The 16,556-nt window shown below is 42.0% G+C and overlaps 1 long non-coding RNA gene across 1 annotated transcript; it reads left to right on the top strand.

Annotated features, from left to right (window-relative positions):
* The first annotated feature begins 2,521 nt into the window (after positions 1-2,521).
* On the top strand, positions 2,522-12,246 carry LOC143476620 (uncharacterized). The gene is made up of 3 exons (XR_013121339.1): positions 2,522-2,643; positions 2,802-2,858; positions 12,125-12,246. It is a non-coding gene; the product is annotated as an uncharacterized LOC143476620 (long non-coding RNA).
* The last annotated feature ends 4,310 nt before the right edge of the window (positions 12,247-16,556 follow it).

The raw sequence follows: 16,556 nt of genomic DNA, 5'->3' as shown, positions 1-16,556 counted from the left end.
CCTTGTTTCCCGGTTTTCGTAGTCCCCGTTTGCTTACCACGCCCCCTCCTTAGCGGTCCACCTGTCCCTTGTTTCACCCTCCCCTGTGTATGTGTATTTAGTTCCCTCTGCCCGGACTACCAGCGCTGGTCATCCCTGTGAGTGTTCTCTCCCTATGTCTTGGTCTCCCATGTTGTTGCTTGTTCGCAAATTTCTTGCATTTTGATTTCTGGTTGTGGTTACGGTTATTAGTTAATCTCTGTTTGTAATCTGCCGTGTGTTTTTAGTTTTCTGCTCCTTTCGTTTGTTGTTTCATATGTCAATACTTTTCCTGTTTAGCCTCGCTGTCGGTTGTTTTCTGTTTAGCCCTCGTTTCTAGTTTCTCCTTTGTTCTAGATTTCTGTTTGGAGTCGTAGTGTAGTGTTGTCCCATGTATGCTTGTTTGTATGCATTGTGTTTCGTGAACTTCATTGTTAGCATGTTAACCTATTGTTGTTTCGTGAACTTCAGTGTTAGTCTGGTGACCTGTTTGTTAGTCTATGTCGTGCCTATGTTTTTGCCTTTGTGTCTCGTTAGTTGTAGTCATTGGCTGGTGTCCAGTTTGTGTATGTTTCTGCCTTTGAGTTTTGTTATAGTAGTTGATCACCTGTGTATTCGGTTGTGTGTACTTGTCTTCTGTGGCCGTGATCCCAGTCCCTTAAGTTCTCTAAAGCCTTGTCTAGTTGTGCTGTCTTATTAAATCTTTTCATTCTGCACTTGCGTCACTCTTGCCTATTCCAAACGTAACAGTCATGATTTGGGGTGCAATGTATGATGCAGGTGTTGGTAAACTCTGCTTTCTTAATTCCAAGGTCACCGCAACAGTCTACAAGAATGTTTTAGAGGACTTCATGACCCCTTCTGCTGAGGAGCTGTATAGAGATGCAGATCTTCCAGCAGGACCTGGCCCCTGCCCATGCTGCCAGCAGCACCAAAGCCTGGTTTGATGCTCATGCCATCACAGTGCTTGACTGGCCAGCCAACTCACCGGACCTAAACCCCATTGAAAATCTATGGGGTATTCTCAAGAGGAAAATGAGGGCCACCAGACCCAACAACAAAGAGCTGGCAGCAAGCATGAAGGAAATCCGGGCTTCCAAACTCCCAGGCAATGCCACAGGCTGATTGCCTCAATGCCATGTTGCATCGAAGCAGTGATTAAAGCAAAGGGATTCCCAACCAAGTATTGAAGACTGACATATTGTTTTGAAAGTACCATATTTTGATTTGAAGCGATTTCTTTTTTCTTCAAAAACTCAGAAGTAGTTTCTCCAAAGTATACAATTTTTTTGAAATCCTGTTTTCGTGGGTTTTATGAATTGGAAGCCCACATTTTGTAAAAATAAATAAATGTAAAAAAATCGTATAATTTGTGGGTCCTGAATCTATAATCTATGAAAGTTAAACTGAATGGGATTATGGAAATTAATAAACTTTTCCAACTTCCATAAAAGGTTGCAAGAAACCTCTTTACCTATTATTTTAAAGCAACTTTGTTTCAGAGACATTTGTAAATCTAGTGTAGCAGTGTAGCCATTTATATGTACATGTGCTGTGAAGATGACGGTTAGTTAATATGTATCACCACTGTTTCCCCCTCCCCCTATTTCTTTTTTCTAAACTTTAAACTTCCATCACTTTTGTAGAAGTTTGTCATTTCCCCATTGGTCCAACATAAGAAAGAACTTCACTGTCTTATTTTTTTTTTAGTTTTTACCAACTTATTTGGTCTTTTTGTTCTTAGTGGTAATGAGTATATTAGATCACATGGGTCTTCTACTGTGATGGTCTTCTATGGACTTCGTCTGTGGACATGCATGTGGAGTGCATACCGTCACTCTGGATGACTGAAAATTCTGTGGCAAACAACTCAATTACTTACATTACTGCTAAATTTTCCAGTCATCAATCCTGTGTCCAGTCAACGAGGCATTACATTCTTCAGAACAGGTGAGAATCTTTACTAAAACCCTCCTCAGCCTTTAAAGGATGAGGAACCTTACTCCTTGCCACAGTGTTGCAACGAGAATAATTTTGATAAGTTGTGTAAATACATGCCCAGGGCTGTTTAGTGGGGGTGCCTGTGGGAAAGGGAAGCCTAAGGCACTTAGAAGCAAAGTCAGAAGAAAGAGGACACATGCATCTGGAAGGGACACAGAAGGCACAAAAGTATTGTGTGCATTAGGATTCGTGAGGGTGGGGAAAAGGCTGTAGGGAGATGCAACTCAAACACAATGTAGTGTAACACAGCCAGAGGCATGTAACTGAGATGGGGTGTGGGATAGGGGGGGAGGCATGAAGGTGGAGGAGGACGTAGGGGTGGAGGCACAAATAGTTAAGATGCGAGCACCTGCAGGAGGAGAGTGGGATGGTCTGGTGTTGATGGCAGGCTGCCAGGATGTGGAGAAAGAGGAAAGAGCAGCATTGTGAAAGACACAAAAGGGGAGAGTATTGTGCTCATAGTGTAGAGGAAACACACGAGTGGGTGAAGAGGGGAGAGGAAAGATGGAGAGAGAGAGCGAGCCAGCAGTGATCTGATTTCGTGCCATGCCAGAGGAAAGCTTGTCAGGGGCAAAATAGCCCATCTGTGGCCCTGCATAACATGTTTTCCTCAAGTGAGATCGGGTATGTGAAACAAAACATTGTAATGTTCTACTTTCGCTCCTTTGGGAAGGCGGCAGGAGAGTAAGGTTACGTGAACCGTGAAACAAGGAAAATTTGTTGATCTGCCTCTTTCTTTGCTCCCTTCATTTTTCCCCCTTACATAACTGTCCTGGGATCAGTCAAACTCTGAAACACTTCAGTGGGCTGTGACACCGTTTACCCCTCTCAGTGCACAGGTAATGAATACTAAAATTACAGATTGCTTTTTTACTATACCTTCTATTTGTACCAAAATGTGTTCCTATGATCCCATTTTAATCACCCACAGACCTTAAAATATGAAGGCTGTGGCTGTGACACCATCCATAAGTGCAGACTGTGAAAATTCTGAATGTCATGGATGCTGTTCCACAGTAAAGACTAAGAAGATTCTGGTCAATCCAAAAGCTCCATGGAAAACTCCATGACAGTAAAAGCAGGGAAACTGAGCATAAGTGGAAAAAGCCAACTTCAGGTTCACTATAACATCTATAAACAAAGTCTTCCTACTTTAAACCCTGAGTTAAGTAGTACATAAAATCTGTACATACTGTGGCATATATTAGGACATATAAATCATCTATATTTTTCATTGCTACCCAAATAGCCTGCAGCCTGGTTATTATGACAAAATACAAATGACCTTAGAACATTTGAGTAAACATTTGGGTTGCTTAAATTGTCTTCATGCTGTCTTGATACATTTTGGACTCTGTAGCAACATAACGATACTAAATGAGATATACCTGACAACTCTGGTAAAATGTCCCGGTATTGCTAGAACCTAAAGCAGCATTTGACTGTGTAGATCACAGTGTCACGTTAGCCGCCCCGACTCCTCCCTGGGGCTCGTCTGTCTGTGTCGGCGTGTATGTTCGCTTGTGTTGGCTTGTGTGTTTCGTCCCTCCTGTCCCTTGTGTTGTTAGTGTTATGTGCTGCACGTCTGTCTCGTTTTTGTCTATATATTTAGCTGTGTCTGTGGTGGTTGATGTATGTCAGCCCTGTATAGTTATGCATATATAGCTTACTTTAGCTATCACGGAGAGACAACCGGTACACCGCTTCAAGCACATTTCCATTTATTAACCAGTATCCCCCCAGCCCCTACACACAGCATTCTGGGTAACGTAGTTCCCACCAGTACACCTCCTCCTTTTAGATGAGCAATACTCCATACAAATAACATTCTGTAGCATGTACTTTTTTAAATGTTTCTCCAACATCTTCACATATTTTCTTTAACCATGAACACCTTTTACTTGAACACATTTCAGAACTACATTGCTTTGTTTCCACAATTTTCTTTAACCTTTTTAAACAGTCCATTATCTTGCCATGACACTCTCGCCACCTTCATCTTTTTTTTTTTTTTTCCAAAAAAAAAAATAAAACAGTTCATTTGTCCAGTCTAACAGGAGGTCTAGACAATCTTCCAGATCTTGTGACAAATCCAGTTGGACGTAGATGGCGTCTGTTTCGCCTCAACATCCCTCGAGAAGTGTCAACCAAGTAAGATCTCGGAGTATGAGCTGGTCCAATGACAGAACCTTGGACCTGCTCTGTAGCAAGCCAAACCTTTTGCCCCATGTGAAGCTTGGGAAGTGGACGAGAGCCGTGGCGTCGGTTGTAGTTACTCGCCTGTCGCTCTCGCACTGCTTCATCCTTCTTGCGGAACTCTTGTAGATTAGGCCACGCTGGGGACAAATTTCTAGGAGGTTGGGGTAATGTTGTGCGCAAGCGTCTCCCCATAAGTAGTTGGGAGGGAGAGAAGCCATGCTCTAAAGGCGTTGCTCTGTACACTAGCAGTGCTTTGCTGTAGTCTCTCTCCTTTTTCCACAGTCCTTTGATGGTGCGCACTGCCCGTTCTGCTTCCCCGTTAGCTTGAGGATAACGTGGGCTACTGGTGGTGTGTATGAATTTGAACTCACGTGCAAAATGTCTAAAGGTGTCTGACACAAACTGCGGTCCGTTGTCAGAAACAACCTCGTCAGGGATGCCATGGCGTGCAAACGCGTCCTTGATCGCTCGCACTGTGACCTCTGAGGATGTGGTCTTGAGCTCTGCCACTTCGATGTATCTGGAGAAATAATCCACAATGAGCACATAGTGCTTCTTTTCATGCTCGAAGAGGTCCATACCTACTTTACACCAAGGGCGAGCTGGGACTGAGCTAGGTAACAGTGGCTCACACCGCTGCACTCTGTGTTGCATGCATATGTCACAGTTTTCCACCATCAGCCTGATTTCAGATGACAGACCTGGCCACCAAACAGAATGATGAGCTCTGGCTCGGCATTTAGAAATGCCCTGGTGTCCCTCATGAATCCTTTCAAGGATGTCTTTCTGTAGTTGAACTGGAATCACTAATCTGTCACTCTTTAGGAGAAGGTTATCCACCACGGTCAGTACGGCTCTGACTTGCCAAAAGTGTCTTAAGTCTTTGCCTACTGCGTGTTTCTCTGGCCAGCCAGCTAAACAGTAGTGTTTGACTTTCTGACATGTGTTGTCAGCTGCTTGGGCCTCTCGTATCTGTTTCAGACGAGTCTCAGACACAGGCAGTGATGCCACTATGGTGTCCACAAAAACCCTAACATCTTTTTCCAACTGCTGATCAGCTTGTGTCCACACGTCATTGAGCGGTGCACGTGACAGTGTGTCTGCAGTTATAAGGTTTTTTCCTGGGACATGCTGTATGTCATAGGAGAATCTCAAGAGGCGAAGGCGGAATCTGAGAATTCTAGGTGGTAACTCATCTAGGCCTCTGGTACCCAGAAGGGGTACGAGTGGTTTATGGTCAGTGAGTAATGTGAAGTGGAGGCCTTGGAGATATGAGACTAACCTTTCACATGCCCATGTTACCGCCAGTGCTTCTTTTTCAATTTGCGCATAGCGCTTCTCTGTGTCACTCAGCCCTCTTGAAATGTATGTGACAGGTTTCCACGTGTCATCACTTTGTCTTTGTGTAAGTACAGCACCGACACCGTATGAAGATGCATCTGCTGCAACCCTGGTCTCTCTCTCTGGTGAGTACTGGGCCAATACTTTTGGTGAACTCAACTCTTCTTTGAGTTTGCCGAAAGCTGTTCTTTGTGGATCTCCCCAGCACCACTCATTTCTTTCTCTTAGTAGCTCCTTCAGTGGAGTTGTAAATGAAGCAAGCTGTGGGAGGAATTTTGCGAGGTAATTTGCCATTCCCATAACTCTGCGCACGTCAGCCACACAGGTTGGCTCAGGCATTTGAAGGATTGCTCTCACCTTGTTTGGGTCTGCCTCTAAACCCTTCGCTGTGATTTTGTGTCCCACAAAAAGCATTTCACTCTTGCCAAACTCACACTTTTCATTCAGAGTGAGGCCTTCAGATTGAAGTTTCTGCAACACCTTGTGCAAACGCTGTTCATGCTCGATCGTGTCTTGGCCAAAAACAAGAATGTCATCGGCATGGCAGATCACTCCATCAAAGTTCTCTAGTAGCTGTGACATTCTGCGTTGAAAGTGTTCTGGGGCAGATACTATCCCAAAAGGGAGTCGATTGAAAAAATATCTCCCAAACGGTGTAATGAATGTAGTGAGAGGCTTTGATTCATTCGTGAGGGGAATCTGCCAAAATCCTGACCTAGCATCCAATTTCGTGAACACTTTGGCATTGGACAGCATCGCTAGGGACTGGTCTACAGCTGGTAGAATGTGGCGTTCTCTCTTGACCCACTTATTCAAGTTAGTGAGATCTACACATATGCGGATTTTCCCATTTGGCTTGGGGACCACTACCATACCTGCACACCATGCTGTAGGGTGGCTCACCTTGGAAATGACCCCCATACGCTCCATCCGGTCTAGCTCCTCCTTCACCTTCTCTCTCAGTGGCAGTGGAACTCTGCGGGGTGTTGAAAGCGTATATGGTAACGCATTTTGTTCCAGGTCAATGTGATATGGCTCTTGCAGTAGCCCAAGCCCTCTAAACACAGAGGGGTATGCCGCAACAAAGTTTGGAGTGTTTTGTTGTGTAACCGCATCTATGCGGTGGACAAGGCTCAATGCTTCAAGTGCTGGGAGCCCCAATAATGCTTTTGTCAGTCCAGCAACAACATAAACGTCCTGTGTGCAGCTCCGCCCCTTCGTCTTAAGGACTCCTTGAAAACACCCTTTTACATCTAGGATGTTATGGCCTGGCCCATAAAGCACCTTCTTTGCTTTTTTGAGGTGTCCAAGTTTGTTTTTGATGAAAACACTCTCTGGGACCGCTGACACTGCTGCTCCTGTGTCTAATTTGAACTGGAGGATTGTTCCATTTATGGAAATTGTTTCTGTCCACTCTAGAACAGTAGATGAGGACAATTCTCCGAGAAAACCGAAGTCCTCTGAGCAGGATTCACATTCACCATGAGACACAGAGTCTATTTTCGATGTACGACATGCAGCGGCAAAGTGTCCTTTTTTGTGACATTTATGGCATTCAGCCTCTCTAGCAGGACAATCTTTCCATGCGTGCTTTTTTCCAGCACCACATCTGCCACAGTCTCTTTGGTACTGATGCTGTTTACCTTTATGGATGCCTTTTCTGTCTTGTTTTTCATACTTTGCGTTTTGAAAAATCTTTTTGTTTCCCGCTTTTCCTCTTATAGCATCTACATTAATTCCTTTGGCTGCTTCTGAATTTTTATAGCCATGCAGTACCACTTGCTGTTTTTTCACGGTTTCATTTTGGCGGACTTTTTGTATCGCTTTGCTCAAAGTTAAGTCAGGATCTAGCTGCAGAAGTTCGGACAATCTGTGGTCTCGAATTCCCACTACAAGCCTATCCCTGATTAGCTCTTCTTTCAGCGCGCCAAAATTACACTGCTCTGCGAGCTTATGTACTGCTGTGATAAATGCCTCTGCACTTTCACCCTCTTCTTGGCATCTGCGATTGAACTGGGCTCTTTCAAATATAACATTATGTTTCCCTACACAGTGTTGCTGAAATGCTTGTACAACTGTGTCGTATTTCTTCTTGTCTGACTCACTGAGGGGCAGTACTGCTAGGATATCGTCTGCTTCATCTCCCATAGCGTAGAGTAAAGAGTTTACCTGATATTCCTCTGGTTTTGTGCTCAGTCCTGATGCTAGACGAAAGCGTTCAAACCGCCTAATCCACCTGGGCCACTCGGCTGAGTTGGAAAAGTCGAAGGGCTCCGGGTGTGTTATCTGTACTGCTGCAACTGCCATTTCTTCAATTTATTTATTTTTTTGTGCTATGAGTCAAATTCGTTGGGAATAAAAAAAAACACGCCGGCCGTTTTTGCTAAGCTGCACTGCTCTCGCTCGAGTTTCGCGCGCCTTTTCTTTTTCTCTCCGTAACTCTCGGTTTTTCTTTTTCCGTTCACAGCGACAGCCTCGAGTCCGCTCACTTTACGCATGTAGTGGCAAATGTACGTGGCATTCGCTAAACTGCTCACTTCTGACACCATGTATAGTTATGCATATATAGCTTACTTTAGCTATCACGGAGAGACAACCGGTACACCGCTTCAAGCACATTTCCATTTATTAACCAGTATCCCCCCAGCCCCTACACACAGCATTCTGGGTAACGTAGTTCCCACCAGTACAAGCCCATGTCTTTGTATTGCCCGGTTCGCTTCGTGTTTCGTCGTCCTAGCTGTTTACATTAAAACCGTTTAATTAAAGGACGATCTGCCTCGACATAAACGCAGTATTAGTTATGATATTTGTCATAAGAGAGAAGCAACATATTGAATCTGGAGGTCTAAAAACTAAATATCTAATCACAGCAATCTGTGAAGGCGGTATAGGGAGACACAAGTAAAACGAGCACATGTTGGCTTTATTTTAAAGAGAACTAAATAAAGCAGACAAACAGACGAATAGAAACAAAAGGCAAATCAAACGGGACAGAAAACATAGTGACGATTGTTACAATAGCATGTGAAAAGTATAATACGAGTCAATTTGCCTTACATATCCATTTTGCAAGTCTTTCATCTTTTCCCGATGATTTTAATTATAGCCTTATTTAAGCGTTGGGGTAATAGGAGCCAAGAAGATAAATGTGTTTTCTGATTTCATCAGCCTGGATCAAGTGAATGGTGTTGCTTCAAAGCTCAAAACTTCAAATATTGACTTCAGGCTTCTAGTATTCGCAACCACGTCTTCATGTTTTGTTTTTGTATTACTTAATGTTGATATTTTATAGTGAATTACCTTTATGGGTCATTATGTTTGCTATTATAGTTTGGAGGATGAATCAGAATAGTGTGCTTAAAGTACATCAAACATCGCCTTCCAGGTATACATTTATTTTATTGATGAAGACTGAGCAAAGAACAGTAACAGTAGCTTGAAGAATTATCCAGTTTGATGACTTTCATGACTGTGTAGGCTCTCTTTCAGTCATGTTATTTCTAAGATAGTCATGTATTTTATCACTTTATTTGAAAAAGCCAGGCTGATCTTAAATACAATACACAACAATACAATCAATACAAACAAACACATACAATCACAGACAGACAGATAGAATCATTAATTCATCACCTCTTTCAGTTAATACGTACGGTAGTTTTACAATGTAGATTAAAGAGGATTGCATACTATAAAGCTGCAAAGGTTTACATATTCATTACATCCCTGCACTATGTGTACATATACATGCACATGCACAATGAGAAATCAATTACAGGGAACTGGTATCTGGAATCTACTCATTAGAATTCAACCAGGTTTGAAATGACATAACAAGCCTGAGGTCTTGTATTACTACATTCACAAAGTACTACTTTAGACCTGCATTCATTCGTCCAGTGCACCCCAAAACATGTTTCAATTCACTTTCTCAGTTTAAGCTTTTGCAGCTTGCAGACATTATCACTAATAATGTTTTCATCAACAATCATGTAGCTTCCTGAATCATCAAAGCACATGTAGAGGAACAAAGCAGGCAGGTGAAATGTTCCCTTGGTAATGTGACCATTCCGTGAACCTTCATTTGACACCTATTGCATGTTAAGGTGGTGTGTTACTTTCCCTCTCCAATTAGTGTGGGAAGATGAAGCCAAGTCTGTCTCCTGCCACAGAGCTCAGGATAATTATGTTGGCTTGCCACTCTCCTCCTACAGCTCTCAACTGAGAACTACTACACTAGGCATGAAGCTTCAGGTCATGATTCTCATTTGTACATCTTTCTCAACTTTCTTACAAACATTTCTTTTTTAGCATCTCCCATAGTTCGCAACTCAAAACCTTATGTTGTACTATGTTTATTTTTGTGTCCATAAATGTGCCATGTTTTTATGTATTATATGTACATGGATGTTTTCATATCCCTGATTGTTTTTCATATTTCATTCCTCCATTAATTTTTTGCACTAAATTGATTTGTATTTTTTCCTCAAAAATTCTGTAGGCATAGCTTTTATTGGTCAAAATGACATTTCTTTTGCAGTTGGTTATTTATGGCCTCCATGTAGGAGAATGAAAAATAAAGGAATTATTTACACAATGCTATGATTAAAAAAGAACAGTGGTATGTTTTAAACATACAGACATTCGTCAAAGGCCTTTGTGTTTGAGTGTACCCTAGGGCAGGGGGACATGATCAATTGAATCTACAAGTTAAAAGACTGCTATATACACTGCTCAAAAAAAAATAAAGGGAACACTAAAATAACACATCCTAGATCTCAATGAATAAAATATTCCAGTTTAAAATCTTTATTTATTACATAAATTTAAATGATCAACAAAAATGATCAATGTAAATCAAAATGATTATCCCATGGAGGTCTGAATTTGGAATCATACTCAAAATCAAAGTGAAAAATCAAATGACAGGCTGATCCAACTTCAGTGGAAATTCCTCAACACAAGATAAAATGAGGCTCAGTACTGTGTGGCCTCCACATGCCTATATGACCTTCCTAAAACACCTGGGCATGCTCCTGATGAGGTGGCGGATGTTCTCCTGAGGAATCTCCTCCTGGATTAAAGTGTGGCGTTAGTGAATGGAACGAGACATGATGTCCCAGATGTGCTCGATTGGATTCAGGTCTGGGGAACAGGCAGGTCTGTCCATAGCATCAATGCCTTCATCATGCAGGAACTGCTGACACACTTAAGCCACATGAGGCCTAGCATTGCCATGTATCAGAAGGAACCCAGAGCCCATTGCAGCAGCATATGGTCTCACAATGTGTCTGAGGCTCTCATCCCGGTACCTAATGACAGTCAGGGTACCTCTGGCTAGCACATGGAGGTTTGTGTGGCCCTCCAAAGAAATGCCTCCCCACATCATTTCTGACCCACTGCCAAACCGGTCATGCTGGATGATATTACAGGCAGCAGAACGTTCTCCATGGTGTGTCCAGACTCTGTCATGTCTGTCACATGTGCTCAGTGTGAACCTGCACTCATCTGTGAAGAGCACAGGGTGCCAATGTCAAATCTGCCAATCTTGGTATTATCTGGCAAATGCCAATCGCCCTGCATGATGTTGGGCTGTAAGCAAAAGCCCCACTTGTGGACATCGGACCCTCATACCACCCTCATGGAGTCTGTTTCTGACAGTTTGAGCAGAAACATGGATAATAGTGGCCTGCTGGAAGTCATTTAGCAGGGCTCTGGCACTGCTCCTCCTGTTCCTCCTTGGACAAAGGAGGAGTTAGTGGTCCTGCTGCTGGGTTGTTGCCCTCCTATGGCCCCCTCCATGTCTCCTGGTGTACTGGCCTTTCTCCTGGTATCTGCTCCATGCTCTGGACACTGTGATGACAGACAAAGCAAACCTTCTTGCCACAGCTCGCATTGATGTGCCATCCTGGAGCAACTCCTGTGGGTTGTAGACAACGCCTCATGCTACCTCTATGGTGAGAGAACTGACAAAATGCAAAAGTGACCAAAACATCAGCCAGAAAGGATGAGAACAGAGAAAAAGTCTGTGGTCACCACCTGCAGAACCACTACTTTATAGGAGTTGTCTTGCTAATTGCCTCTCATTTCTACCTGTTGTCTGGTCCAATTGACCAACAGCAGGTGAAATTGATTCACAATCAGTGTTGCTTCCTAACTGAACAGGTTGGTTTCACATAAGTGTGGTTGACTTGGAGTTACATTGTGTTGTTTAAGTGTTCCCTTTATTTTTTTGAGCAGTGTATTATGTTGATTCAACAAAGTGGTAGTATGTCTCTCAGAGGAGGTCTTTAACAGACCCATTAGAAGGAAGCACATGACTTGATGAGCTCCTGCTGAAACCTCTGGAGAGTAGCAAGTACACAAGACAGTGCTGGAATTAACATGATGTAATGCCTCAACATGTGACATATTTGTCTGTCTTCTAATTATAATAAATATGTCATTACAGAGATTTATTGTAGGCCCTTAAAGGTTTCAGGTATATAGTAGTGTTCATTGTGTGTTCCATCAGTGTATTTTCACTATGGCTCTTATCCAGAACTATGTGTCGCATTATTAGGGACCGGCTGCTGGAGACTGAGGTACCTCAAATGGAGTGGCCTGCGCTTAATCCACACCTGAATCCCACAAAAAACTTACGCTGCATAGAGGCTCTTTGCTCTGTACCCCAGAACCTCAATGACCCGAGGGCCGCCTTTCAATAAGAGTGGGATGCCATTCCTGCGAACAGCAAGAGACATTGTTGTCAAGCTGTAATTAATGCTCAAGGCCACAAGGCAAGTTATTGAGACATTTGTGTTGGGGTATACCCATGACTGTTGTCATCTTTTGTTTCAATAAATTGAGAAAATCACCGTTATATGCTTCTACTTAAATGCCCTACTTTCATGATATATCATGAACATTTTATGTTTTCCATAAATTTCACCCAAGAGCCAAATACCCCTTATATTTTGTGAGTACGGTATATGTTATGCTGATGCTTATGACAAACACAAGCCATTCATCCATTAAAATCCTGTAAAGCGCTTTGTGACAACATGTGTTGTGAAAAGCGCTATACAAATATATTTGATTTGATTTTGATTTGATTAATCTTGGTCCATTTGAGCTACATATATTTTTGCAGAAAGTTCTGAGGCATGTATGTAAACCAATAAATAACTATCCATCAGTTAGCTCATTCAGTTTCCTCCTTTGTGCACAAAACCTTGGTGTTGTGCCCATGAGACTGAGGATTGATTGCAATATGGAGAATGGCATTATTTTCGTGAATGTACGTGACCTTAAGGATTTAGTTAAGCCAACTTAGCTGGACTTCTCTCTTTCCTTGTTGTAGTCTTCTCTTTGCTCCATAGCTAAAGGACTGTCTTTCTTTCCAATTGATGCTTTTATACTCCATGAACTGATAAAACAATGGGCAAGGCTGTTCAGCTGGAACAAACAGAGCTAAACATCTGCACATTTTGGACAGAAATGTATTGGTCCCTGCATATGTTGCAGCAGGGTTGCCAACTGTCCTGCATTCTTGTGCCGAATTACGACTCCCCCGCCAGAATCTGACTCTCCTTGGTGTGCACACACATCACGCAGCAGTGTGGGCACAACACATTACACTCTGGACTCCTGTTGAATCTTGCATTTTCCTTGACAGCAAACAACAGAACATCACTTAAGCAGTAGTTGTATTTTGTTTTACAAACTGAAGAATTGTGTAACACATAGGTTTTACAGTGTTGTTCAGTTCTAAACATTGACACATACTGTTATAGGTTGACAGTATGGCTGGTAGAGTTTGGAGGTTAGATGTTTGCAAACAGGAGAACATCTCTCAGGTTTAAATGCTATGTTTGGTATAACCATTAAGGGCATCTTAAGAGGGGTGGGGAGGTGGGTAGAGAAATTATTTTGCCAGTGCTATTTTTATAACCTCCTTATGGTACCTCTAATTTGAGCAACCTATTGCTAGATGTTCTCTGTTATTTTAACAACTAATGCCTCTGAATGTCTACTCTTTGTTTGAAACCTGGGATTTGCCTGTGAAGACTCTATTTGTTGTTAAAGAAGTTAAACCAACACGAAGACCACACAGAGCTTCCTGTGGGATAAAAGCAAGCAGGTGGGAGGCTGAGAAAAATCAGAGCCACTGCAGGAGCACTGAGCTAAGCCAATACAATGATTTGGAACATCCTGAAGTAAAAATAAACCATTGGTATACTAACAACCAGACACTGAAAAGGTTGGCCAAGGACAAAAGCAGTTCATGACAGAAGCACTGTGAGAATTGTGAAGAAAAAGCAAAAACAACAGTGACAATACCTGCAAGGGAAGGTCTCCAGGGAAGGTCTGAAGGGAAGGTCTTCAGGGAAGGTCTCCAGGGAAGGTCTGAAGGGAAGGTCTCCAGGGAAGGTCTGAAGGTAATCCGCCATTCAAAGATGAGCAGAAATATATTTAGAGGCCATACCACAAGACGCAAAACACTCGTGAGCAGTAAGAGTCTAAAAGCCACATTGGAATTCATAATGTAGTGTGACACTGGTGCTTAGAGTATAACACCTCACATTCAAGTTTTTGTAATGTGTTTGTCCTGCAGTACTGACATGGATATTCCTACCTCATGTAGGATTCGAATAGGAAGGTTTGTTAGAAATAACGAGGACACAATGAAACTTAATAACTTTATCAATTAACTCAGAATAAACAAAAATAGCAAAATAGAAAGCAGGCCTTAGGTGAAAATGTATAAATATACAAACGTTGCTACCTGGGTACACTTCACTCCTCTTTCGTGCATGTTTTGACCCCAGTTCCACTAGCAATAGTCACTGCTCTGCTCTGCTCCGTGTCACTTGCAAAATCATAGCAATTTCTGCCTTTTCTCTCTTTCTGTCCCCGACTGTCCGCAGGATGATTCTACTTAAATGGTGATCCTCGAAATCACGACTCCTGGCTCGCTATCTCTCTCTCTCTCTCTCTCTCTGAAAATGAAATCAGTCACAGATATGCATAATGCAGAGAGAATCCTATCACTCTTAAATCTTGAAAAGAGTGAAAAGGTTAAAAGCTATCTATACAATTTAAAAAAATCTCCACAGGGAAAGCAGTTTCACAAGCATACTGTAGCGTCGGTCCAATGGGGGACGGCGCTACATGCCCCTGTGTATTGTTCTGTTGATGTGATGTCTGTGCATGTGTTTATCGGTTATGTATTTGAATATTTGTGCCGTTAAAGTTACCCTGTGTCAGTTTATGCAGTTGTATTCTGTCTGAGCCTTCCTGCCATGTGTGTGTGTAATGTTGTCTCATTTATGACATTCCCTCATGTTTCGTGTACCATTTGGGTCTGTTCTACGTTATCACGGCTCTATATGTAATTACACTGCTCAGGTAATTTATTAAAAGAGTCTTGTCACGTTGATGATGGATATGTCTGCTGGTCTGCTGTCTCTCTTTTTCACACCACGCTACAATACAAACACTACCTCAGCCTGCTTCGATTTCAGAGGGAATTTCCAGAAGTCAAAACTCACTAGTATATAGTATGCTTAATCTGGCATACTATATACAATTTTCTACTTTTTCTGAGCTATACAAATAAATGTAAAATTCTATTTAAAACTGTGTCATATGCTAGTCAACCGCTTCAGAAAAAGATTCAGAGAACTGGTCATAGGTCGGTTGTTTCCATAGTTGAATCACTCATTTCTCTTTTACTTTTTGTATTTCTTATCACCTTCTTTCATGATGATTTCATGACAATGCATGTCATTGCATTTTAGCTTTTGTTAACATTTTGTCATAAAATTATTTCTCTTTTGAAATCATACAAAAATTTGGTGATGACGACAATTGCGACGAAATCTCACTCAAGCGAATCGAAACACTCAAACGCCTAACGTTAGTTGGTCTGACTAACTTAATATACTACCAATCAACTGCATCAATTGTGTTAAATATTGAAATTACATCTGGTGACTTGACTAGGACTTGAAATTTAAGACTTGGGACTTGACTCGAGACTCGCTTGTATTGACTTGGGACTTGACTCGAGACTTGATTGTGAAGACTAGAGACTTACTTGTTACTTGCAATTTAGTGACTTGTTCACATGTCTGGGGATTGTAGCTGTTGTTTAATTAAAATTGCATATTATTCACCCCAACGAATACCCCAGCTGGGAGGGGGTATTATTTCAAAATAGCCTTGCCAAAATTCTACTGCCCCCAGCTTTAATTATTCCCAGACTTGGGAAGAAAAAGCTGAGTATCCTTAACAAGATGATCAGTCAAATGAATAGCTCAACGAGAAGATCAGTCAAATGGCGTTTATCGCTAGAACTGTGAGCAAACAGAGTACTTTCCTCATGCACCTGGTTCATCCATCTTCGCCATGTCTAATTGTAGCACAAATGAATACACACCCCATGGAGATTCAGTCCATCATTAGCAAACTCCATTACTGAACCATAATTACAGGATATCGTATAATTCGTTTACAAATTCAGTAAAGTGTACTTGATGAATTGGCTTTTAAGGCATAAATTAGTGTAAGGAAAGTGAGATTTAAGAAAATGGAAGTCTTGAAATTATTGCTACTTAGCTAATTGTTAAAAAATGCAAATAGATGTTCAGACATTTTAACTTTGTACAGTGCTGACAGAACTAAACCTGTATATTGACTACAAGACAGATCTGAATGATGATGCGACAACATAAGAAATTAACATCTGGTGTTGTTAAAAAAAAATACCCCCCCCCCCCCCCCCCCCCCCCCCCACACACACACACACACACACACACCACCACCACCACCACCAACAGGTCAACGCAGCGTAGAACAGGGCCTGCAGAAAACTTGGCTCTAAGTCCCTGATTGGTTGGCCACTGCTCACCTATATGCACAATTTCTGCTGAATTACTTTATTTATTTTATAATAAATATAAAAAACTAGATCATGTAGCCAAGGTTAACAACAAAAGTTTACACAAAGT

This window comes from Brachyhypopomus gauderio, chromosome 15 (genome assembly GCF_052324685.1).
Source record: "Brachyhypopomus gauderio isolate BG-103 chromosome 15, BGAUD_0.2, whole genome shotgun sequence".
NCBI classification, from domain to species: Eukaryota; Metazoa; Chordata; class Actinopteri; order Gymnotiformes; family Hypopomidae; genus Brachyhypopomus; species Brachyhypopomus gauderio.
Note: the sequence above shows the minus strand (reverse complement) of the source record. Positions and strands in the feature narration are given on the sequence as shown.